This window comes from Meleagris gallopavo, chromosome 1 (genome assembly GCF_905368555.1).
Source record: "Meleagris gallopavo chromosome 1, MGAL_WU_HG_1.1, whole genome shotgun sequence".
Taxonomy (NCBI): domain Eukaryota; kingdom Metazoa; phylum Chordata; class Aves; order Galliformes; family Phasianidae; genus Meleagris; species Meleagris gallopavo.
The window spans coordinates 181,354,915-181,380,208 of NC_139404.1; the positions used below are offsets into that span (position 1 = coordinate 181,354,915).

General features: G+C 35.8%; 1 protein-coding gene across 1 annotated transcript in view; it reads right to left on the reverse strand.

Moving 5' to 3' along the window:
• CNTN5 (contactin 5) overlaps positions 1-25,294 on the reverse strand; it is a 591,619-nt gene that overhangs the window by 283,636 nt on the left and 282,689 nt on the right. The window lies entirely within an intron of this gene.

Sequence of the window (25,294 nt, forward strand, 5' to 3'; positions counted from 1 at the left end):
CTCATAAACAACCATTCCCCCTCTTGTTTACATGCTCCCTTCAAGTACTGGAAGGCCACAATAGGTCTTCTCCTCAGAGCCTTCTCTTCTCCAACCTAAACAAGCCCAGTTCCCTCAACCTTTCCACATAGGAGAGGTTCCCTAGCCCTCTGATCATCTTAGTGGCCCTCCTCTGGACCCACTCTAAGAGCTCCACTCCTTGTGTTCTCTCAAGTGAAACAGCATAGAGAGACAAGACAACATCTACACTCATGGTTCTATGTGTAGTCACAATCCCTGTACTGGATTAGATTGGATGAGGAAATTAGTTTTGTCTTATAGAGAACATCTGATTCATGTATTCAAGTCTATTTTCCCTCAAAAAGAAATGCATTTCAAATTTTTATAATAATTTGTGCTATTGTTGAAAATAGTATTTTAATAACTCAGTGGAAAACAAAGTATAATGTGTTGTGCTTCATTTCAGCAGTCTTATTAGTCTTACATTACCAGAAAGAAACCCCATGGTAAGTCATATCTATAGATCAGATAAATCATCTTTATTTCCTTCCAGTAGCAGGTTTCTCTGAATATTAAAGGAAAATTTTTCACCTGATGCTAGCAAAAAGCTTGTCAGACATTGCTGACACTTTTTTTTTTTTTTTAATGTATAAGAAAATTAAGAAACTATTCACTCTAATTTCTAGAAAAGATTTATATAAAAGATTTATATTTTTTGGAGCAAAATAGTCTGTATTGAATCTAGCTGTTTTAGTTATGTAACCCTGGAAGGTTGGTCTCAACCCACTGCACAGAAGAAGGAGGCTGTTAACGAGAAAAACATTGTGAATCTATGCAAAGAAGTGTGTTCCTTACATTTTGCTTCCCTTTTCTACTAAATATTTATTCGTGCATCTCATCCTAGTGAGAGAAAATGAGAGGGAAGCAATCTGAAATGTCCTCATCCGTCTTCTCTATAAATGTCTTTTCCTTGTTCTCTACACACAAAAATTATTAAATTCCATCTGAAAAAGGATCCACAGAGAAACAACTTAAGTTATAACATTGTGCTCACATGTGTTTGTAAATGTTTCAGTCAAAAATTGACAGCGTAGTTGTTTGCACATTTTGTTCTGAGAGATGATATGTTACTGGCATTCTGAAGAGTAGCATTTTGATAAGCATACCCAGGCTGAACTAAGCAGTTCTTTATGAGGATAACCTAAGTGGGAAGCAGCATAGTATAACTTCTTTCCCCATTTGCTTCAAGATTGTCATCAATTCTTGACTATTCCAGTTTATCTTTTAGCACTGTAAGATAAAAGTTATTTCTGTCTTTCCTAGTTTTATTTTTTTATTTTGTTTCTTTATTTTTTGTTTGTTGTTGTTGTTTGTTTGTTTGTTTTGTAGTTCTTTCCCAAAACAGATGTTTTTCAGCACATTTATAGAAAATTTTATTCCAAAGCAATCAGACAGTAAGTATAAAATATGACCAAGTTACGCTGTGTTGTTTCTCTTAACTTGCGGTTAAGTCTCAGCAGCAGGAGATATTTGAATCCCTTATGGACACTGACTGATGTTTTGCAGTTTAGGCACAGTCTTTGAACATATTGCTGAATACTGTTTCCTGTTCCAAACTAGTAAATATTATCAGTATTCACTTTCATTATTACTATAGTCAATGTTGAGAATTAAAGATACTTTATAGGCTTCCAATTACATGTAATCATAGGAAAACTCCAGTCCAAGTACTGCTGCAAACACCACAGCAAGCCTGCTATACAGCACCTCTAGCAGGATTGCCTTCACTGTTTTAACTGATATGAAACATTTATTCCCAAAAATTCTTAATATAATAAAACGTCTGTAGCTATATCAGACTCTGCATTAGCTTCATACAGATTTTGACTTTAGTTGGTTAGGCTTTCATTGCAGCCCTTGACCGAAAACATCAAACTGAAATGTTGCAGGGCAATATGTTGAAAACTATGTTGAAAAACATGTCATATATATAAGGTCAGGGAAGGTCATGCATATATAGATATATTTCTGTAAGATGAAACAGAGAAAGACACAGACACTGATTTGTGAAGGTTATGTAGAGAAGGCAGATCTTGTTGCAGTTTTCTGATTTTTTCTATTCACAGAAAGATGTAAAAAATACAAACAAATGTAATCTTTAGGGAAGAATCACAATTGCTAGTCAATATGATAAATATCTTCCAGTTTATATCCCACAGTATCTCCTGATAAAGGTTTTATATTTTCGCTAAAACAGATTACAACGGAATGTGAGATGGAGATACTCCAGAATAAATACTACTGAATAAATTATTTGCCAAATTTTGTAAATCTTGAAATCAAACATATTAAAATTGTCTCCTATAGACAACGTTAGTGCTTTAACAGTTTCAATTACTATTTTTCATTTCTCTGTCTTGTGTATTTTAATTTTTACTCTGATCTTTGTTTTTCTTCACAAAACTTTGTAATGTTTTATGAATTGAAATTGTCATTAAATCTGCCAGTAACCCTGGCTGCTAAGAGAGAAGATTTAACCTCTTTGGAAGAGAGATTTTGTGCTGTCAAGCACAGAAGAATAATAAAATATAGTTGTAGTCATTTACTTAAATTAAGTAACAGTAAAACATTTCCAGAAATTTCTATACAAACTGCAATAAAATTAGCTTTTAAGCTGATGCCCTGAATTCTTTATGAACAGTGGAGAGACACTTTGGTAAATCCAAAGAGCAATCAAAGCTAATTGACAGAAAACAAAACCCTTTAACATAAAAAATAAGAAATTCCAAACAGTGGAATGAGCCCTTATTCTCAGTGTAAAAGATTTGCTGGTGCATCTGGGTACAAGATGTCTCTAGAAGGGGATGGAGCCATTAACAGTCCTCTGCAGAAGAGTGATGAATCAGTTCTTGCTTGTGAAATGAGAACACGAGCAAGAAATAGATGCCTCCCTTTTGCTCATTAGGAAAGATTCAATTCAGTTTTGTTCTGTGCACAAGAAGGCCTATCTATCAACTCTGAAAGAGCTGACTTAAACTGTGAATCAAATACATGCATGATGAAATTCTCTCAACTGCTAAAGCTGCTCCAACTTCCATGGAATATTCAATTATCATAAAGAAGATTAAAAAACAAACAAACAAACAAACCAAGAAACACTCACTTGTTAAGTCCCTGTTGATCAGTCTGGGGAATGAGGAAACCAGGGAAAAGCCCAATTCTAGTCTACCTGGTAACAGCTTTAATTACATAATTTCAATGTTCTTACTTTATGTCTGTCTGTCATTGTGTTTATCTGGTAAGCAAGTCCTGAAATCTTCCTGCTAAGGCTTCACAGGCAAGTGAACATCTCTTTGAGAAATCCTGATATAACTTTGATGTCAATGAATTACCATTGCTTTATTTCACATTACGGATTGATGAGTAGCACGTCTACTGGTAGAAACTTAAGCACATGGGAAGCATCCAGTACAAACTGTACGCATAAAAACTATTTAAGTATTCAGAAATATTAGCAAAGACTGACCTGGGTTTTCAAAGATCATTTTCTGAAGCTGAGTACCTACAAACTATAATAAAAAAAAAAACCCTGATGTCCTTCACATTTCTTTCTCTGTTTTAAAAAACAGTTCCAAGTTTTAATTGCATAAAAATATGTGCTGCTAACACTGGAATAAACAAAACAAAGCAAGCAAATGTTTTTAGCTACAAAAATTCCTTGTTCCAGGCAATGCATTGCTCAGATCAAAAATCAATATTGTAAAATGTACTCAGTAAAAATAAATTAAATATGATAGCCACTTGAACTTGCTCTGCAATTTTTTTCTTCTATTGTTTTTAACTCTTTACTACATCAGATGACTTCTATATAACAGAAATGTCTATTATTATTAATTCTTCATTTATGATATTTTAAATAATTTTGTTATCTTGGATTTCAAGGAAAATGTCAACACAGAGTTTTCAGAGCAGCTATAGATTGCTATGATAAAGGATGCTTTCTACTCAAAGATGGGTTCAAGAATGCGTAGTACTTGTAGGATTTGTTTCAAATATCAATTAAGTAAAATTGTATTTGAGTAGTTAAGTTTAACTTTACATTCTCATTGACACATAAGTGTGAAATTTAAATTATTGCTGGATCTACTCTTACTCGTTCTTTTTTTTTTTTTTTTTTCCCATGAAGTACTTCAGATGTTTTTGTTCTACAATTTACTAAATGATGGCTATATTCCAAACAGAATTAGGAAAGTGATGAAACCAATATATCATAATAATAATTTTCTAAGAGTGACTGATTCAAACAGGCTGCTGACTCAGACTATCAGAAAAGAATGAATGTTCAATAATATTCAGAATACTAATATGAATTTTGCCTTCTGTCCTCTTAGCTTTAATTAAAATTAAAACAGACTCTTTCATCTTCTTTATCATTACAACTTAAACAGTTTCTGACAGACACCTTGGATGACTTATTTTCCTTCCTAACTTTTACACACATGCCAGCCTAGTCAGAAATCCAGACAGCAATTTTTCTTCAGAATTTTTCTGTCTAAACAGTGTTGGTAAATAGAAGGAACTGAGAATTTTCTCTACTTCCAAGAACAACCTTTTCCTTCATTCATTCCTTCTAGCTTAGAGAATATAGGCTGTAGTGAAAAGCAAAGAGTTTATGTACATATCCTCAATGATTATACAATTCATGGCAACTGAGGATAAAAAATGAATGTATTAGCTCTAAACTTAAAAACCTGTGATAGACTGACACTACCACTTGACTAGACTGCATTAAGTGCTCTCCATTACTTCAATATGCATTTAGAATATGCAAAAAATTCTACTCTATAATGTATTTCATTTCCAAAATCTGTTCCTTAGCAGGATCACATCATGTACCTATTATTGATTCTAGGATGAAATTTAGCTAATATGTAACATGCTAGGAGGCTTTCGTACAACATTTGAATCCAACATAATGACTACAGATACAGATAAGAGGGAGGTTCCCCATCAGACATTTTCCTTTGATTTTCAAGACTTTTGTATACCAATCCCAAGGTAGACTGCTTCCAAGATTTTTTAAATAAGTGCTATGGAACTATAGCCTCCACTTGACACTTAGCAGGAGCTTACATAGCATGATGCATTACAAAAATATGTCATCTAATAACAAATTTTAATTGTGCTGGTCTCTTCTTTAAGAGACAATAGACCATAAGTTATATCTTTGTATTTCTTGCTTTCTCTTTCTTTTCTATCTGCTCTCTCATACCACCAGGAGAACTCTTAAAGTAAAACCAGTAACTGACTCACAATTGCCTGTTCGTTAATACAGCTTTATAATAAAAATTAAAAACTTAATATTTTTGGAAATGTAGTAAAATCTGGACTTAAGACAAGCCATTAATTCATGCCCATGACAGGGGGGTTGGAACTAGACGATCTTTAAAGTCCCCTCCAGCCTAAGCCATTCTATGATATGATATGATAAATTGGCCACTAGAAAATGAAAATCATATTTACCAATTAGGTAGCTTTGGAACAAAGCAGTGGTCACAATGTGAATTAAAAAATGCTGAGGCATACTGAGTCCAGAAAAGCTCATATATATCAGAAGAATGATATAGCAAGATCTTTGTATGTCTACCTCTCCTTCTATTTTGCTGTGGGATTATTAATGGACTTATGTGTATTTGTGTTTGTATTCTCCATGTCCGATGTTCCCAACATAGACAAATACCTCCCTTTTGCAGTATCTCCATGATATTCATTTATCCTCTAAAAATAGAAAAAGTAGAATGAGAAAAGTTATTTTTAATTTAAGTTCTTCATCCTTTCTCAAGGATACTTTTCCTTTCTCATATTGTAAAACAAATGCTCTTTCATTAAAATAAAGCAAGCTGAACAAGACTCCTTCAAGTTTTCATTAGACCTATTTTCATCATTTGCTTTTGTGCTTCTAAAGCTTCAGTATAAGTGATTGTAGCTAAGTGAAATATTCAGCTTCTAAGTAACAGCTAGAGAAAAACAGCAAAGCTGGAATTCACAGAAGTTATGCACATATTCCCTCAGTTAACAGTGAGATAATTATCCTTATTAGGGACATTTTCATTTATAAAGCTTTTCTCCCTCCTCGTCTGTTTTCACAACTACACTGAATGAGTATGAAACAGAACAGTGGTTAAAATTTTAAAAGCTGTCAGTCTGCAAAATCACCAGCCTTCACATATGGCCTGCCACTCTGCCTAGGCCATTCCTAAATGCCAATTTTAACAAGGAAGACATGCACGTTATGCTATATTAGTTACTACTGATTTGCTAATTATTTTGGCTAGCACTATTGATTCTTCCAACAAAATGAACAAATTGGACTGGACAAAGCAGTGGAAAAATCTCTCTCTAATTATAAACAACCTCTAAACAACATCTCCGTAGGGAATAATCATTGCTAACAATTCAAAATCCCAAGTGAGAAAAGCAATTTCTGTCTGTTCCTTACAGTTAGTTTCTTATTCTCTACTTGCTTACTCAAACTTTATGCTCTCGCAAAGTCTGGGATTTTTCTTTTTTTCTCAATTTCAAAACCTGAGATAAAATTTGGCAGGTCCAAAGCGCCTTATATGCACAAATCCTTCCCAGAAACTGTCAATACTGAGAGTAGCCAGGACCCCGAAATTGCAGTAGCAACCTAGAAAACACTTATCTGTGTTATCCACATGCCCGTGGTAGCCAGTCTCTTCTCAGCAGTATCTTTTAGTAATGCACGCCTGTAATCCCCATTTGCAACATCCTATTCCTCTTTGTTCCTCTCTCCCACGTTACAGCTCACAGTTCAGGCATGGTAGCCACATTTAATGCTTCCCATTTCTCTTTGATCATTTATCTTTTTTTTCCCCACTCCCTCTCTTTTTCTATACATTTTCATCATCTGCCAGTGTTCTCCAAAATGATAACTTTCAAATAATACCTTGACATTTAGAAATGAATACAATAGAAATGTGGGTTGTACAGCTGGAAAGAAAGGGAAAACAAATTCAGAGAGAAAACAATTATAATAAAACAATTATATCAGTTGTATTAATGTGAAGAAAAAAAACAACCACCAAAAACTCTGAGGACAACAGAGAAAACCACATAGTTCTAAGGAAGGTCTCTGTATTGTATTACTCCTTACATTTTCAAGCCACAATAATGAAAACATAGATCAGAATTAAAATACTGATTATATAAATACATAAGAAATTCATGCCTCTGGAATGATTATGACAGTCAAAGAGAGATATTTTTGCTGGCTTGTATGCTATCCATAGAAAAGATGAAATTAAAGACAGTTTTTACTTTTTAAAGAGACAAAGACAAATGTACAAACTTTCAAGTATTTTATTGTAGGTATAAATCTATTTTACGAAAAGATTTGATGAAATTTGATCTTTCTCTCTGTCTATATCACAGTCAGGACTAAGAAGACAATTTCCAGCACTTTCTATAAAATTATAATTTATTTCCTGAAACAAACAATACAAAATGACCTGCATTTTTATTTTCTGCCTAAATTCTTCCAAAGGACTTTGAGATAGTATTATTCAATGCTATACTGTTGCTGTTGATCAAGCTGATCTTCATATTTGAGCTACAGGATTTTAAACTGCCATACGGCAGGAGACCATCATCACAAATGGTACACAACGGTACACACTTTATGTGTACACAAATTACTGCCTGAAGAACAAGAGAAATCTGAACAGCCAGAATTCATACTATTTTAGGGGTTTTTGTAAGTAAACTGGTTTTCAAACAGTTAAACTAGCAGTAGTAAACCATCTTGTTAATTGAGTTAAAACTAGTCTAGAAAGTACAATTTTATGCTTTCCGTAAGACAATTTCATAAATGTTGAGGAGTATTAGAAATACTTTCTAATACTATTAGGATACTTTCTATATTTAAAAAAAAAAAAAAAAAAAAAAAAAGATACATGTCAGCAGTGAATTAAATTAATTCTCATTACTTTTCTTACATGCCTGCTGAGTTTTTAAGCATATTTAACACCCTCTGTCATGAAATGTTCTGTATAAATGCAAATTTATACTTATATCCAGACAGTATCAAAGCAAATCCAGAATCTGCAAAGTAAGGTATGAAATTAATCCTTTTGTATAACAGAAAGAGGTACAGATAATTTATGAGAAATATTTTATAGAATACTCTTCATCCAAGAGAGAGAGTCAACTTGTTTATGTATACATAGAAGCGTATTTATATATAACAAAAACAGCTGGATTGAAACACAGGCATACTGGAAAAACATGACTGAAAAAGTAACAATCTAACAAGCCCATTTATTTCTTGGAGGAAGCTGTCTAGAAAAATACTATGGAATTATATTCAAGTCTCCAGTTGATATTCAAGTGATTAATTTTGAAGGGAATAGAAAACAACAGAAACACTATTTATGTATATACATACCAATTATTTCTGTATGTGTTAAACACAATTGTTCATGAAGACTTTCTGGAACCAATCTTGCTTGGTTCTCAAAGTCAGATCATGAAGACTCAACTCACCTGACTATATCAACTTGACACATTTATGTTAAAAATGTAATAAATACAATTTCTTTTTCAAGTCAAAGACGAGAAGACAACAGTCTAGAGGGTAGAACTACTAGTCCAAGGCAACCTAACTTGTTCCCTCATATAAAAATCTTTGTATTACCAAGAGTGAAAGAATTAACACTACATTTTTTAGGGGAGAAAGAAATAGAAATTACTTAGTTATAAAACTGCAATGACTCACCATTCGATTTCATCAAGGAACTAGATTGGACACCTACAGACAATGTGAGGGTGAAGAATTTTCACAGCTGTTTTTTTTCCCCAGATATGTGTATTTAGACTAAACAAAAACCATTCTTATCTGTGGTACAAGTCCAATTTGATAAACTAGTCTAAATGCATAAACTCATCCATTAGTCAAGTGCAATCCAACAGTTATTTTTGTCCAGTTGTGATCTAGCCTTCACAGAGACATTCATCTTTATAAATGCTAAAAAAACCCTATCGAATAATTATAGTATAATGCACCTCATCTTTATCTATAGTTTTTTGAAAAAGTCAACTGTAGCATTAAAATGTCAATATGTTTGCTGTTATTAGCAAAGCCAAAAAGAGATGTTTTAAGAATAGGGAAATATGAGGCAGCAGAATTTAATAGGAACTCTGATGACCTGAAAAAGCCTATTTACAATTCTTTTGCTGTGTACTCAAATAAGTCAAAATAAAGCTAATTTATCTCCAAAATAGCAAATTGCTTTTAGCAAATGGCCCACGAGGGGGCAATAAAAACATTAGAAAATCTTTGACATGGTAAATAATTAAGAGGCCAGTCAAAAGCTTGATAGAAAGTCCCTACTGTCTGCAAATTACAAGACCTCAAGGGTACTCCTGTAGATAAGGAAATGTATAGTAACACAGGAAACGACTAAAGTGCCAAGTCCAACACAGTAGCATCAAGCATTAAATATTGAGCAAGCCCCAAAGGAAGGGCACTTTATATCATAATCTGATTTATTCACTTTATCATAAGGACTTTTCTATGTCAATGGTCCAAGTCATAAATTGAAATAATGAAAAAATTTTTTTTTTTTTTTAAATTGTAATAGCCTAAAAAAAAGGAGGTACATTAACAGAACTTGTACGTGGTAATAACCTCTTAAAATGACCAATGAAGTCAGTAAAGATAATACTAGTCATCATAATTAACAATTCTGTAAGTAACTTTTCAACTAATGCTTGATATTTTCTCTTCATTTGGTTAAATTTTAAAGACAGCAGACTCATATAGAAATATTTCATTAATCTACAGTAACCTCTTGATCAAGAGCATTTATAGTGCTAAATGAGGATTTCCACTATGAATATTTTCACCAAAACTGCCTTTGTTTTTAATGATCCAAGACATGTGCTTCTCTTGAACTTGTTCAAATAATATCTCCTACCCAACAACTGCAACAGTGAAGTCACAAATACTGTATTCCATGAGCTCTGCTTATTACTCTCCCCAGACTGGACAGCAGGTATTACATTAGTATTGGAGTCTGGCAGGTAAATTATATCACACTGCCAATGTAACTGTTATGTATTGACCATGACAGAAGAAACAGTAACATAGCTGGGAACATTCCCAGTATACACCATTACCTAAATTATCATCTTAGGCCTTGAAAAGTATGTTCTGGGATGAAATAGCATCCCAGAAATAACTGAGTTAGAGAGTGGGACTTGTTTCTAAAATATCTCTTTAAGTACCTGGGCCAAGGAACCTGGGATTGAATTGCTGTACCAAATTTCTTATAACGCAACAGCCCCCTGTAAACTTAAACCATATAATGGACTGTTAAAAACTATACTGAAAGCAATGAGCATTCCAGTGACATGCAAGCACTGGAATGAAAATTTATCATAAGCCACTTGGCTGGCAAGTAACAGGGATCAGATTACAGAAATAGAGATTTTGAAGTTAGAAGGGACTTTTGGAGGTTATTATGTGGTCCAAACTACAGCTGAGTTATCTGAAGCTTCTGAATATTTCAAAGGAAAGGGATTCTACAGTGTGTCTGGGCAATCTATTCTGAACTCAGCCATCCACAGGTGAATTACTTCCATTACAAGTACATAAAGGTAGTCTCATGCAAAAAAAAGGTAAGGTACGCTATTTTACAACAAAATATCAAAATGCAGACAAGTAAATCATCATAAAAATGCACTGCTTATGCTATTTCATATCTATTCATTTTTAGTAATAGGGATACACTTCTCAACTAAGGTGTTTTAGTCCTTGTTTGTTTTATTTGTTCTCTGCAATATGAATAGGAAGATAATTCTACATATTTGCATCATCCCAGTGAGATGAGGGAGGGAATCAAGAAAAAAAAAATAAATAAATAAAGTTGAACTTGAATTTTGAGATAAAAATTATTCACTAAGAGAGAAAGGGAAGAGAGAAATAATAGTAATAATAATTATATGTATATATATTTACAAAACAAGTTATGCACAATGCAATTGATCACCGTCTGCCAACCAATGCCCAGCCAGTCCCCAAGCGAGGGCTACCTCTGCGACAAACTCCCTCAGTTTCATAGCTTTCACATGATGTCATAATGTATGGAATACTCTTTTGGCCAATTTGAGTCAGCTGTTCTGGTTCTTTCCCCCACCAGCTTCCTGTGCACCTCAAACTCCCTCACTGGCAGGACTGTATGAGAAGCTGAAACATCATTTGTTCTGTACAGCACTGCTCAGCAACAACTAAAATATCACTGTGGTATCAACATCGTTTTTCTCCTAAACACAAAATGTAGCATCATGCCAGACACTATGAGGAAAAATAACGCTGTCCCAGATGAAACCAGGACAATAGTGGTGTCCGGTATAAGGAGATAAGGTTTGCATAGTGTTTGTATGAAATTGCCTGGGAAAGGCAGCAGGAGTTTTTCCTTCCTCAGGAAATGCAAGTCTGCTTGAGGGATTGCTTTCACTTCAGAACATAGGGTAAAGAGGGAGGATGGGAAAATCCAATGTGCACCTCAAGGGCAAAAATAATCCCTAATTGAGTAATACATTTAAGAAATCATTAGAACAAGAATCACCTAAATAAATATAGAAGTCAGGCATGTAAAACAGTGGGCAAATGAAATGGCTTTGACATCCAGTAACTCAATAGCATATGCCTCTCCTTATCCTAAGCAACTGTCACAACAGACAGAACTCAAGTCATGGACATCTTACAGATATGTTACAGACGTTTGACAGAAGTGACACATAAGGGAAGGAAGTAATATATGCGTATATATCAAAGGATAGGAAGTGGATGGTGGTTAACCAATATGCATTAGATAGCATAGGTACGAAGTGTAGTGTGGATATGCCACTGAGCATAGTGTAGATGGTACAGAATGAAAGAATGAAGGATGGAGATTGCAGTGTTTAGGTGGAACAGAGTTAATTTTCTTCATAGCAGCTCATAAGGTGTTGGTTTTCTTTTTCTTTCTGTTTTTTGTTTGTTTGTTTGTCTGTTTGTTTGTATTTAAAAGCAAAACAACACTGATAACACACTAATGTTTCAGCTCCTGTTGAACAGTGTTTGCACAGTGTAAAAGCTCTCTCTGCTTGTACTCTGCCCTCCCCATTGTGTAAACTGCGGGGTGCACAAAAGATTGGAAAGGGATGCAACCAAGCAGATTACTTGAACTAATCAAAGAAATATTACAGTTGATATAATGTGTTCAGCAACAAAAATAGAGGGGGGGATGGTTAGAGAAGTCAGATATTTTTTGCTTAGGAACTGTCTAGGCATTTGTCTACCATGGGAGATAGTGAGTGATCGCCTTTGCATCACTATCACTTATTTTGTTTTGCTTTCTTTCTCTCTCTCTTTTTTCACTTGTCCTTCACTTATTAAGCACTTTTTATCTTCACCCACAATTTTTTTTTTTTTTTAAACTCTTCCTTTCTTCTTTCTCTGTTGCACTGAAGCTGGAAAGAGGAAGAGAGCGAGCAGTTGGATGGTATTTAGATGCCTATCAAGCTTAACCTACAACAGGGATTAGCTAGATGTGAAAGGAACTGCATAAACAAAATCAATGAAAACCTTGTCAGAAAAAAACAAAGTAGCATTCATTAGGAAAGAACAAAACAGATTTTCAGTATATCAATTGTCCTGCTTTGAAAATGTAAAATAATATTGGGGTATTCTAAAATGTAAGTAAGTATAACAATATAACCAGCTCCACTATGTTAGCTTACGTCAAAATGGAACCTTGAAATAGTCTCTTTACTGTATCCTTTCTCACAAACGATCTTTACCCATTTTTCTTTTTTTTTTTTCTTAATCATTGCACTTATGTTAGAATTCTGTGCACCTAAAATCAGCTTAATGTAAGTCGTGAATAAAGCCATTAATCAACAGACAATACACAAGCCTTTTATCTTGAGAAAGCACAACATATTTACATCAACACAGGATACAGAAGGGTTGAAAAGTGCTCACACACATATATATCTGCTAGTTTGGCAGCACTGCTAATATTTTGGTTTTATGCAGCTACTAAAAGTCCACTCTGTAATGAAATGCATGGCAATCTTGTTCTGTGACCAAGTACTAATTTAATAGTAGACTAATTTAAAGCTAGAGACTCCTTGACTAAGACATGCATGTGCATTGGTAACAAATTGCAAAAAGCTATTATTTTCAATAGACCTTAGTTTATTAAGGAAGTAGAAATAAGTATATTTGTATGCTATCATAATTCTTAAGAGGCAGTTACAGTATGATTGGCCCTATGCAAAACCTAGGTCTGGATGGATCCTAGTTAAGAGGCATACAAAATCAAAATGTAGATGAATACCCCTTACATCTGCTGGCTAATTATCACAAATTCAGTGTGAAGTTTGATGAACAAACATTACTATTGTAAATGAAAAACAAGGTGCTATGCCAGAGAAATTAATAATGTAACAATGCCTCTTTTGCAAATTTGAATTGAGAGACTCGGCGGAAACATTTAACAGGAGTATTTTGAAATAGTAACCAAGGCATCAGAACAGGAAAATAGTTTGAGGCAATGAAAAAGTGATGATCACTATAAAAATAGATTGATGAGAAAGCAATAATATGATTTGCTATGCAGAACACTTGAAGAAAATAAAATAGGAGATTATTTTTTTTCTGAGTAGGTCCAAAACCTTCAGATTGACCTGAAAAGTTAAGTCTCATCTCAAAGTACTTTAGTACAATCACCTCAGATGACTTTCAGAGAAAAAAGGATTTATAAGCAAGTACAAGAATAGCCCTCTGACCACCCAAAACTCTTCCCTCATTGTAAGACTATATAATGAAATATTTATGCAGTGCTTACTAAACAATATTTATAGAACACAAAATAAATTGAATCTAATTGTTCAAGAAACATATCTACCTGTGTTTTCACATCTGTCTTCAACACACAGAAGCTTCTAAATTTTTTTTATGTCACACAGTGTAGTTGGAAATAATCACAGGGACCAGAACAGGATAGGCTGTACCAGATGGAAAGAAACTTTACAGAGAAATACAGGGAATTCCCTTTGCAATTAATTCTGGTGGATGACTAGGTTAACCTGGTCCTGAATGTATTTCTGAGGAATGGAAGCAGCCTTCTGATCTGCATCAAGCAAGTCATTGTCAGCAGGCCATGAGCAATGATCCTTCCCTTCTGTTCAGCCCAGGTGAGGCATAGCTGGAGAGCTCGTGGTCTCAGGTTCTCCAGTACAAGAGAGATGCAGACATACTGAAGCAAGTCCAGCAAGTGCCACAGGGATGATTAAGAACTCAGAGCATCTTTCCTATGAGAAGTCTCCAGCTGAGACAGCCAGGAGCCTTTGGAGGAAAAGCTGAAAGGGAAATGTTATTGCTATTCACAACTAGCTGATCAGAGGATACGAAATCAAACTATTCTGAGATGCACACAGTGATGGGAAGAAAGCCAACAGATACGAATGAAAACATAAGAAAATTTGTATTAAATACAAAGACAAAAAATACCACAAGGGAGGCTGTGATATTTTCCTTTTTCAGAAGTATTCTAGGCTTAAATGGATATGGCCCTGACTAAGCAACTTAGAGTCATGAAATCATAGAATGGTTTGAGTTGGAAGAAACCTGTAAGATCATTTAGTTCCACCCCCCTTGCTGGAGGCAGGGATACCTCCCTCTAGACCAAGTTGCTCAAAGCTTTTTGCCTTGAGGGAACCACATCTGTGCTGCCATTTTGCTATGGGTAAAATGATAACAATAATATTAATTAGCTACCTGAGAGAACTATGCTGAGGCATACATTTTTATTTCCACAGTATGGCACATCTCTCTAGAACTACACAAGCACAAACATTTGAGCTTCTACAGTCGGTCCACTTGATGTAATTACTCCTGTTTTGAGTAGGAGGTTCCTTTCAATTTAAATAGTTCTCTAATTCTGTTGTTTTCTTATATCTCTACATTTTCACTGGTGAGCTTTTTTAAAAATTTAATAAATCAACCAACCAGAAAAAATCATAAGCTGTAATATTAAACAATTTCTTGTGGCAAAATAATTATAAAGAATTTGGAACATTTAGTATTGCTGACTGTCCTAACAGTGTCTGTGCTCAAATAATGAATTCATAGAATACAGCACATATGGAAGATGCATTAAAACCAGGTCTTCTTTGAGCTTGAGGTTTTCCAGGTGCACACAGCACGATGTATACAGGTATGAGTATTAAAAACAATCCATCACAATTCTCCATTGAGGAAAACTTGTTTCTGTAAAAACTGTGCTTTGGAGATGATGAAAGATGGAAGAGTAAATGTGGTTGAATTTTGTCCTGTACTTTTATAAAAAATTATGCAAGAAACTGACAAAGACTTTTTTCATTTGTTGTCAGCTACAATTGACCAGTATTTCTAACACAAGCTTCTGTGTACCCTCTGATAGTGTCAAATGGGTCTACACTGAGATGTAAACAATTATGTCATCTCATATCCTGGAAATTCTGGCAGCAATAAAACTAGAAAATGCCAGGGTCTGTATGAAAAAAGCATCACAAAATCCTCTGCTATTGTGTTAAAATATGGGAATCTTTTGAATATTTGCTTTGAATCACTACAGTTCTGATATAAAGGCTATTATAGTGCTTTATGTACTTTTTAGTTTACTTAAAAAAAAAAAAAAGAAACTACAGCAAACTTATTATTTATTTATATAGGTCCCTGAGAAAAAAATGATTTACAGTATCGAGTGCATTCATTTTAGCGGAACTTTAATAGTCTTTTAAGAGTATTCTAGTCCATCATCTCACCATAGTCCAGAATATATGCTTCTTTTTGTGTAAGCACTGTCAGAGAAAGCTTTTAAACTATTTTTTCCTTTCTCTTTTTTTTAAAGGCAATTGGGAAATATCAAGAAATAGACAATGGCTGAATTCAAAATACAGACTGCACTTATAGCTTGGAATAATGTATTACTCTAAAGCCAAGCTATTTTTATGTCTTCTACAGCAAGAGATTAGTATGTCAAGGTGTTATGACACTGTATAACAATGTCTAAATATTGATACATTCATCTCTTTTTGATGTGTAATCATGTTATTACAAAAGATATAAAACATCATCACAGTAGAGCAGCCAAATAAATCTAAACTGCTCATGACAATTTTGTGACACCATCTATGTTATGGAAGCTGTCTTGCAGAAGCGATGAGTACATTAGAAGGGAGAAAGTTCTTATGCCCACGTATTCGTGTAGTGTTTTAACCTGTAGGCAGCTTAACACCACACAACTGTTCACTCATTACTCCACAGTGGGAGAGAGAATCAAAAAGAGTAAAAGTGCAAAAAATTGAGATAAAGACAGTTTAGTAAGAGAGAAAAAAAATAAAAAGAATAATAATAATTAAAAAAAGCCAACTGATGCTTAATGAGTTCCTGTGCAGTGGTAGCCTGTTCCTTCACAGCTTCTTGTTAAACCCCAGCTCCTTGTTGGCAGGGCAGTGTGAGAAGTTAGAAGTCCCTGACTATATGCAAGCACTGCTCTGCAGCCATTAACACACTGGTGTGTTATCAAGATTGTTCTCTTCCTAACCCTACATAGCAGCTTACAAGCTACTGAGGAGAAGATTAAACCAGGACAATTTGAAACATATTTATCATGTGAACCTTAGAAAAACCAAGGAAACATACATAAAATATCCCACAAAACTAGACTAAATCGTAAGCAAGTAAATATACACACATAAAAAATAAAAAATATATCTAAAATAACTGATGAAAAAGATGAAGGAGATGAAACTTATAACATTGGATGTAGAATAAAATGCATAAATAGAAAACATTTGTATTCAGCATTTTATATTTTCATCCTATGGATATAGAACTTATTTACTTTCTCCTTCTCTTTGGTAAAAAAAGGCCCAAAGCATCAATATGCATCTTTACAGTCTCTTCAGGTTAAGTCCGAGAACAATGTAGATACCTCTGTAAATAGTTTTTTTTGTTTTTTTTTCTTTCTTTCTGAGCTCTGCTGAACAAGTGGAAAATAAATGTAAATGAGGAAAGAAAGCAGCCATAGTTCCTTTGGGTTTCATTCAGAATGTAAGGAACATGCTGCTGATGATATTTCTGCTGTTGTATTTAGTGCCAACAAATCTCTAAAGAATTTTTTGTTTCACAGTAATGAACAGTTGCAAATTTCAGCTAATGCACTGCACATAACAGTAATTCTAAATGCATACAAGCTTTTTTTTGTGTTTTTTTTTTCTTTTTTTTTGTGTTGGATTTTTTTTGTTTGTTTTGCTTTCTCAAGCTAAGCACCCAGAAGGTTGTAGCCTGTTACAAAAGTTACAAAGGTTTTAAATATTCTAATTTAATCTCAGGAGAAAGAGTTTTGCAAGCACTGAAGTCAACAAATCAAAAAGTTGGACTAGAGTAGTGGCTAATATAGCACTGTGAGGAAGCACACTGTGGTAAATAATGAAATTATAGTAAGAAAAAGTATGGAAAAAAAAGATGATGGGAGAGAGGAGTGAGAAGAAGAGAAAGAAATGGTAAAAAAAAAAAAATTACAGCTTATGTATCACATTGATTAAAATCAACAAACCAAAATTAAAAAAGTTTCCTCAGTTAATCTGACACAAGAAATGCCTCCTTACTACTGAACTTAATGTTCATCATCTGCTGAATTCTCCGAGAACAGAGAAAGGCCCAGATCATAAATTACTACCTACAGAAAAAGTCATGAGGCACAAAGAAAAGTAAACCATAAGAAAATAGATCTACTGCATGCATCCTCCTGTTATAGAAAACAACTTTTCCATAGATTGCTGCTTCTTGGTAAACTTGCTGGTATCTACACTGACTTTTGGTAGCCCTTGACTAACTTAACCTGCTCCAATATTGATTGACTAACTCAGTGAATACCTGAAGTTGGAAAAGAGATCTCGAAATCTCCTTTTCCAAATGCCCTGCCCTAATTCAAGCAGATCTCCCAGGAGCATGTCCAGATGGCTTTCGAAGATCTCCAAGGATTTTCAAGAGGATTAGAATTACTCAACCTCTGGATTAATATCTGATATGATAGCATCCCAATTTATATTTCTAGATTATACTTCTTCTGTATTCCCCAAAGTCTATGTACACCCTTGAAAGTGGGCAAAGAGAGACTGATCCCCACAGGATAATTTGGGTGCCTAATCTGAGTGCATAATTTGAGTTGAAGAACCTTCTTGAGTTGTCTTATTTTCTTTTTTGGTAGTACGAGGTGTCAAAGAAGACAGTGCTCCGGTTTTTAAGTTCTTCATTGAATATCTAAAATATGGTTGATGGGCTTAACTCTTATAAGTAGAATACATTAAACTGATTTGGATAGACTGCCTTTGTCACACTGTTATGTTTCTCACTTTGATAGTTCACACAGAAAGGGATGATATGAAAAGGGCTGAAAAAAAAAAAACTAACAATGAACAAAGCTAAACCTGGGGAAAAAAGTGAAACAGAAACTGGAAACTACACATCTGCTAACATTCCATACTTTCTCTAGCTATTCTCAGTAACTGTAAAGTAACAGTAGGAGAAGCTAAGGCATCAAAGAATCAGCTTGCAGGTCTGATGCACCTAGACAGTTCTGTAAATCTGTGGTATGCAGTAATTGGTGATGATATTGTCCTTTGTCCTAAAACATGGTAAATATAGTCCGTATTGTTAAATAAAGCAAAGTGGTTACAATATCTGGGAAAAAATCAAGAAGCAAACATACAAAAAAACAATGCCAGGAGCATAAAGGAAAAATATATTATAGTTTGTATCTATCTAACATTTTAACACTGATTATATATAATTTTTGTTAAACGTTATCTAAATTCTATCTGTCAGGGAAATGCTGGATTAATTCTATTTTGACTTTTTTTTTAACATGAAACAAGTTAAACACTCCGATTGTTTTGATTGGAAAATAAGTGACAGCTGAGGAAAATACTATTTATCTCAGCCTTGACAATGAAATAAAGTAGAAGTAAGTAAAAAAGCACTAAATATGTATTGCTAGGTGCTTGTAAGTAGAAAAGGCCGCGATTATGCAAGTATTACAAAATTCTCTTATTGGAGTAGACAGAAAAAAATTAGAAGAGTACTCTCAGGGTTCTAATGCTTCCAAAACATAAGGAAGTTGACACGCTACATGACAGCTAGAGGGAAGGGATGCCATCCAGACTGACCTGGACAGGCTCAAGAGGTGGGCCCATGCCAACCTCATGAAGTTCAATAAGGCCAAGTGGAAGGTCCTATACCTGGCTCAGAGCTATCCCAAGCACAGGTACCGGTTGAGTGAAGAGTGGTTTGAGAGCAGCCCAGCGTAGAAGGATTTGGGGATGTCAGTTGATGAAAGACTCAACACGAGCCAGCAATGTGCGCTTGCAGCCCATAAGGCCAACTCTATCCTGGGTTGCATCAAGAGAAGGTGATTCTGCCTCTCTACTCTGCTCTTGTGAGACCCTACCTGGAGTATTGTGTCCAGTTCTGGAGCCCCTAACATAAGGACATTGAGCTGTTGGAGCAGGTCCAGGGGAGCGCCATGAAGATGATAAGAGGGCTGGAGCATCCACTCTACGAGAACTGGGGCTAGAGAACAGAAAGCTCAGCAGAGACCTTCCAGTGCCTGAAGGGAGCCTTTAGAAAAGCTGGGGAGGGACATTTTATAAAAACATGTAGCAATAGGATAAGGGGAAATGGCTTTTAACTGGAAGACAGTAGATTTAGACTAGATGTTAGGAAGAAATTCTTTACTGTGAGGGTGGTGAGACACTGAAACAGGTTCCCCTGTTAGGTTGTGGATGCCTCCTGTCTGGAAGCATTCAAGGCCAGGTTGGATGGAGTTGTGAGCATTCTGGTCTAGAAGTGTCCCTGCCTAGACCAGGGGGCTTGGAACTAGATGATCTTAAAAGTCTGTTCCAACCCAAAACATTCTATGGTTTTATAACGAGTTCATATTTCATAACTAAGAACTGCCTAATTTCTATCAACTGTTTCTGGATATCTCATTTTATAAAGAATAAGACAGATCTATGCAAAAGTGAGCTATGTAAAAAAGTACATGTTGTTTTGGACAGCACTGTTAGAACGCTACTGAGAAAGATCAATAAGGTTTTTGAGCAAGGAAACACATAATTATGCACACACTAAATCAGGTAATAGATAGTCTGCTATGAATTAATTTAAACTGCGCGATACTTAAAGCCAGCTTGTTAGACACTTGTTCTAGCTTCTAGGTATTCATAATAAAAAAAAAAGAAAGTTTTGTTATGCAGATTTCTCTTATATTTACCAAGTTCCTTTTATTTGGAAAGATTGATGTTTTCACAATAGATAAGTTGTAAGTGGTTAGAATAGTTTTCACACTAAGTTATAATATTTTACATACGAAATCTAATTATGGTTACCTTGTAGAGTAGTGACACAGCTTGAAGAAATAATCAGTTGCATGATAGGCACAAATTAGGTTTTTAACATGGATGCTAACAATCCCTATGGAGTATTATTTTTGTTTTTTTGAATATAAGCAGAGGTCAAACAACTTAAGATTTCTTAAACAGACACAGAGTAGGTAGAAAAAAAAAATCCCTGTTTATTTCCAAAACTCTTATTTAAAAGGATTATATGCAAAGCAAATATATGTATGAGTTTTATGAAGCATTTGCATTTTCATAAATGACTTCGATGTCAGGAGCATTGGAATGAGATGATATTTAAATGCTCCTTTGACCTGAGCCATTCCATGATTCTATGGATGTAGGGCTAGAAGCTGTTTTGAGCAAGTTTGCTTACAGTAGTAAACTGGGAGAGCAACTGACTCCATCAAGGATGGAGAGGCCTTGCAGAGAGATTGAGGCAAATTAGAGAGTTGGGCAGTCACCAATTGCACGGCGTGTAACAAGAGCAAGTGCCTGATTCTGCACCTGGGAAGGCACAATCCTGCTTATATATATGGACTGGGGGACAAGATGCTTGAGAGTAGCCCTGCTGAAAGGGATCTTGGTGTCTTAGTTGACAGCAAATTGAAGATGAGTCAGCAGTATGCCCCAGCAGTCAGGAAGGCCAATCATATCTAGGGCACAGTACTGCAGGCTGGTTGAGAGAAGTGATTGCCCCATTCTACACTACACTGATGTGGCCTCACCTCGAGCACTGTTTACAGTTTTGAACACCACAGTAAGAAAAGAGCACAAAATTATCAGTGTCTAAAAGAGGACTGCAAAATTGGTGAAGTGTCCAGAATGGAAGACTTACTAGGAGCAGCTAGGACACCTTGGTTTGCTCAGCCCAGAGAAGAGGAGGCTGAGAGAAGGCTTCATTGTGGGCTATGGCTTCCTTGTGAAGGGGAGTGGAGAAGCAAGCACTGATTTCTGCTCTCTGATGACAGTGACAGGACCCAAGGGAATGACAAGGAGCAGTATCTGGGGAGGGACAGGTGTGGGTTAGGGAAAGGTTCTGCACCAGCATGCAGTGGTAATAGAACAGGCTGCCCAGGTCAGTGGTCATGGCACTGAACTTGCTGGAATTCAAGAAGCATCTGGACATTGTGCTCAGACACCTGGTCTGATTTTTAGGTGGTTCTGTGTGGAGCCAGGAGTTGGACTAGATGACCCTTATGAGTCCTTTCCAACTCAGGATATTCTATTATTCTCTGAAAACATATTTTAGCATATCTACATCCTTTTTTTTTTATTTATTTTATATATATATATATATATATATATAAAGTAATGCTTTTAAATATTAAATCACAAAATTAAACAAATTGTTCTTCGGCTTAATTTGAAAATTAAGAAACATAAATAGTATAGAACTCAGGATTACTTCCAAATAGGTCTTCTATTTCAAAGATAGATTTGATTTTGTTTGGTATACAATAAAGGTAGCAGAGTTTTTACAAGGTACTTGTAAAACAACTTCTAGAAATTAAACCTCTGAATATCCACATATGAGATAACTAGAATTTTGAAGTTGGATGATTAGTTGTGAATGTAGTATTCTAAATCTTTCCTTGGTGTTTTGAAAAATTTACAATTTTACTATTCTGATTTTGTTCTTGAATCTATTAAGAATTCAGGAAAGTACCAAAGGACTTTTACTCTCCAGTCATACTCTACAGTTTCAATTTCATTAAAGCAAATTCATTGCAAGGTAGTTTACAGCTAAGACAGTAGGGTGCCATAAATTTCATTTTAACTACTTGGAATGTAGGATCTAACAAAATTAACAGAGAAAATCTTGCTGTTGTGAATGCACTGCTATCGAGTTTACTTGCTGAATCTCCCAGGTGAGAGGGTGAGTGCGGAAAGGAATTTGGTCAAAGTTTTTAAAAGGAGAAGGCAAGAGAAATTAGATTTGATAAATGATTGGTACAAATCTATCAGAAGGATGAATGATCTTAGGCAAATCTGCACTAATGCATTTGTATGATAGATACATATTTGATTTAATTTGATTTAATCTTGCAAGAAAAGAACACTGTGTACCTGGTATGCCTGTGTACCTGGCATTGTAAGACTTGACTCAATATGTCACCCACAAAAAGGAGAGCAATTTTCAAGAGGCTACTTGGCTCATCCAAAGTATGATGTAAACTCTCTTAAAGGACCAATATCCATTTACCAGTTGTTTAGCTTTCTTTTTCCTTCTTTTTCCTTTTTTTTTTTTTTTTTTTCCCTTTGTTATTAAGAAGCATTGGAGGTGTCTGAAAGTCATGTTCCAGCAAAACAGTAAAAAGAGTAGTTGTATGTACATGATGGTTATAAGGATACTCTCATTTCTTTATCACACTAGAGGACATTATGACCTTCTGAAGGTCCTTTATAATTACAGAGATAGAAGAGTTATTATTACTAATGCATTTTGCAGTTGCAGGACATACGGATTGAAATTCATTAGTGTGTCAGAGAAGTTCATTGCTGATTACTTGATCCAATATTTATTTAAGTTTTAATGTTTCCTAAAATGCTCATGAAGACATCTTGAAAATAGTTATGCCATCATCTCTAAGTAGTACAAAATCATAACTGCTCTACTTGCAATTCTAAAAGTAGTGTGATAGAAAAATATTTCTAAACAAAACATTATTTCACAATACAATGAAGTGATCACTAGAGCTTGCATTTTCTTTATGAACTAATATATAAACCAAACAATTATGTAAGTCAAGCACAAAACTGATTAAACAGCACATGCACATAAATCAATAAAACCCATTAAAATCATCCCTATTTGCATTTTGGCCTGTTTGACACCATTAGGATTCAGCTTCTAATCTATTAATTTCATCAATATCTAATACTCTGAAATTAGAAATAAGAGGGACTAATTGTGAACTAATTAACAGAAATCCTTGCCTACTGGCATAATAATATGTTGCTAATTTAAATTTGACTTTCAATCTTGCTGTATTATTACATTAAGAACATAGGGACTTGTTTATCAGAGCTAGTGTATGGCCTTGAGTATTAATATCTCTAAGCGTGTGATTCTCAGAATTCATAAGTGCTAAGTTAGCTTTATAGCCACTTGTAATTTAAATATAGGATAGAGGAGAACAAGTTACTAGTATTGCTGCCAGCTGTGGTCATGTCTCACTAAAAGTCTCACAGGAGTGCTGCAATGGCTGGCTACAAGCTCTTCAAAAAAGATAGGCAAGGAAGGAAGGATGGCGGCATGGCTCTCTATATTAGAGAGTGCTTTGATGTTATTGAGCTTGTGGCTGGGGAGATAAGGTTGAATCCCTATGGGTAAAGATCAGGGAAGGGCTGATAAGGCAGACATCCTGGTGGGCATCTGTTACAGACCGCTGAACCAGGATGAAGAGACAGATGAGGAGTTCTGCGAGCAGCTGGCAGAAGCTGCACGATCGCCAGCCCTTGATCTCATGGGGAACTTCAACTTCCCCGATATATGCTGGAAATACAACACAGTTCAGAAGAAGCAGTCTAGGAGGTTTCTGGAGGGTATGGAGGATAACTTTCTGACAGAGCTGGTGAGAGGACTAAGAAGAATCACTATTTTTAACTGGATGAGGCTGGGAATATGACCACTGAGGATAAGAAAAAGGCAGAGGTTCTGAATACCTTCTTTACATCTGTCTTTAAAGGTCAGACCAGTTATCCTCAGGATACTTCATTCTCTGACCGGATAGTCTTGGCTGGGGTGCAGACTGAACCACCCACGATTCGGGAGGACACAGTCAGAGATCTACTACTCCAGCTGGACTGTCACAAGTCCATAGGGCCAGATGGGATTCACCCAAGAGTGGTGAGGGAACTGGTGGAGGTGATAACCAAACCGCTTGCCATTATCTATCAGCGCTCCTTGTTGACTGCTGAGGTCCCAGAAGACTGGAGGCCTGTCAATGTGACTCCCATCTACAAGAAGGGCTGTAAGGAGGATACGGGGAACTACAGGCCTGTTAGCCTGACCTCGGTGCCAGGGAAGATTATGGAGCAGATTGTCTTGAGGGAGATCATGTGGCATGTGTGGGACAACCAAGGGATCAGACCTAGCCAGCATGATTTCACAAAGGGCAGGTCCTGCTTGACAACCTGATCTCCTTCTACGATCTAGTGACCCATCTGGTGGACAAGGGAAAGGCTGTCGATGTAGTCTACCTAGACTTCAGCAAAGCCTTTGACATGGTCTCTCACAGTATTCTCCTGCAGAAGCTGGCAGCCTGTGACTTGGACGGGTACTCTCTTGACTGGATAAGGAACTGGCTGGAAGGCCGGGCCCAGAGAGTGATAGTGAATGGAGCTAAATTCAGCTGGCGACTGGTCACGAGTGATGTTTCCTAGGGGTCGGTGCTGGGGCCTGTCCTCTTCAATATCTTTACTGATGACCTGGATGAGGGCATTGAGTGCACCCTCAGTAAGTTTGCAGATGACACCAAGTTGGGAGGGAGTGTCAATCTGCCTGAGGGTAGGGAGGCCCTTCAGAGGGATCTAGATAAGCTGAATCGCTGGACTGAGGTGAATGGGATGAGGTTCAACAAGGCCAAGTGTTGAGTCCTGCACTTTGGCCACAATAACCCAATAACAGGCTTGGGGATGAGTGACTGGATGACTGTGAAGAGGAAAGGGACCTGGGGTGGTTGGTTGATGCTTGGCTGAACATGAGCCGACAGTGCACTTGGGTGGCCAAGAGGGCCAATGGCATCCTGGCCTGCATTAGAAATAGTGTGGCCAG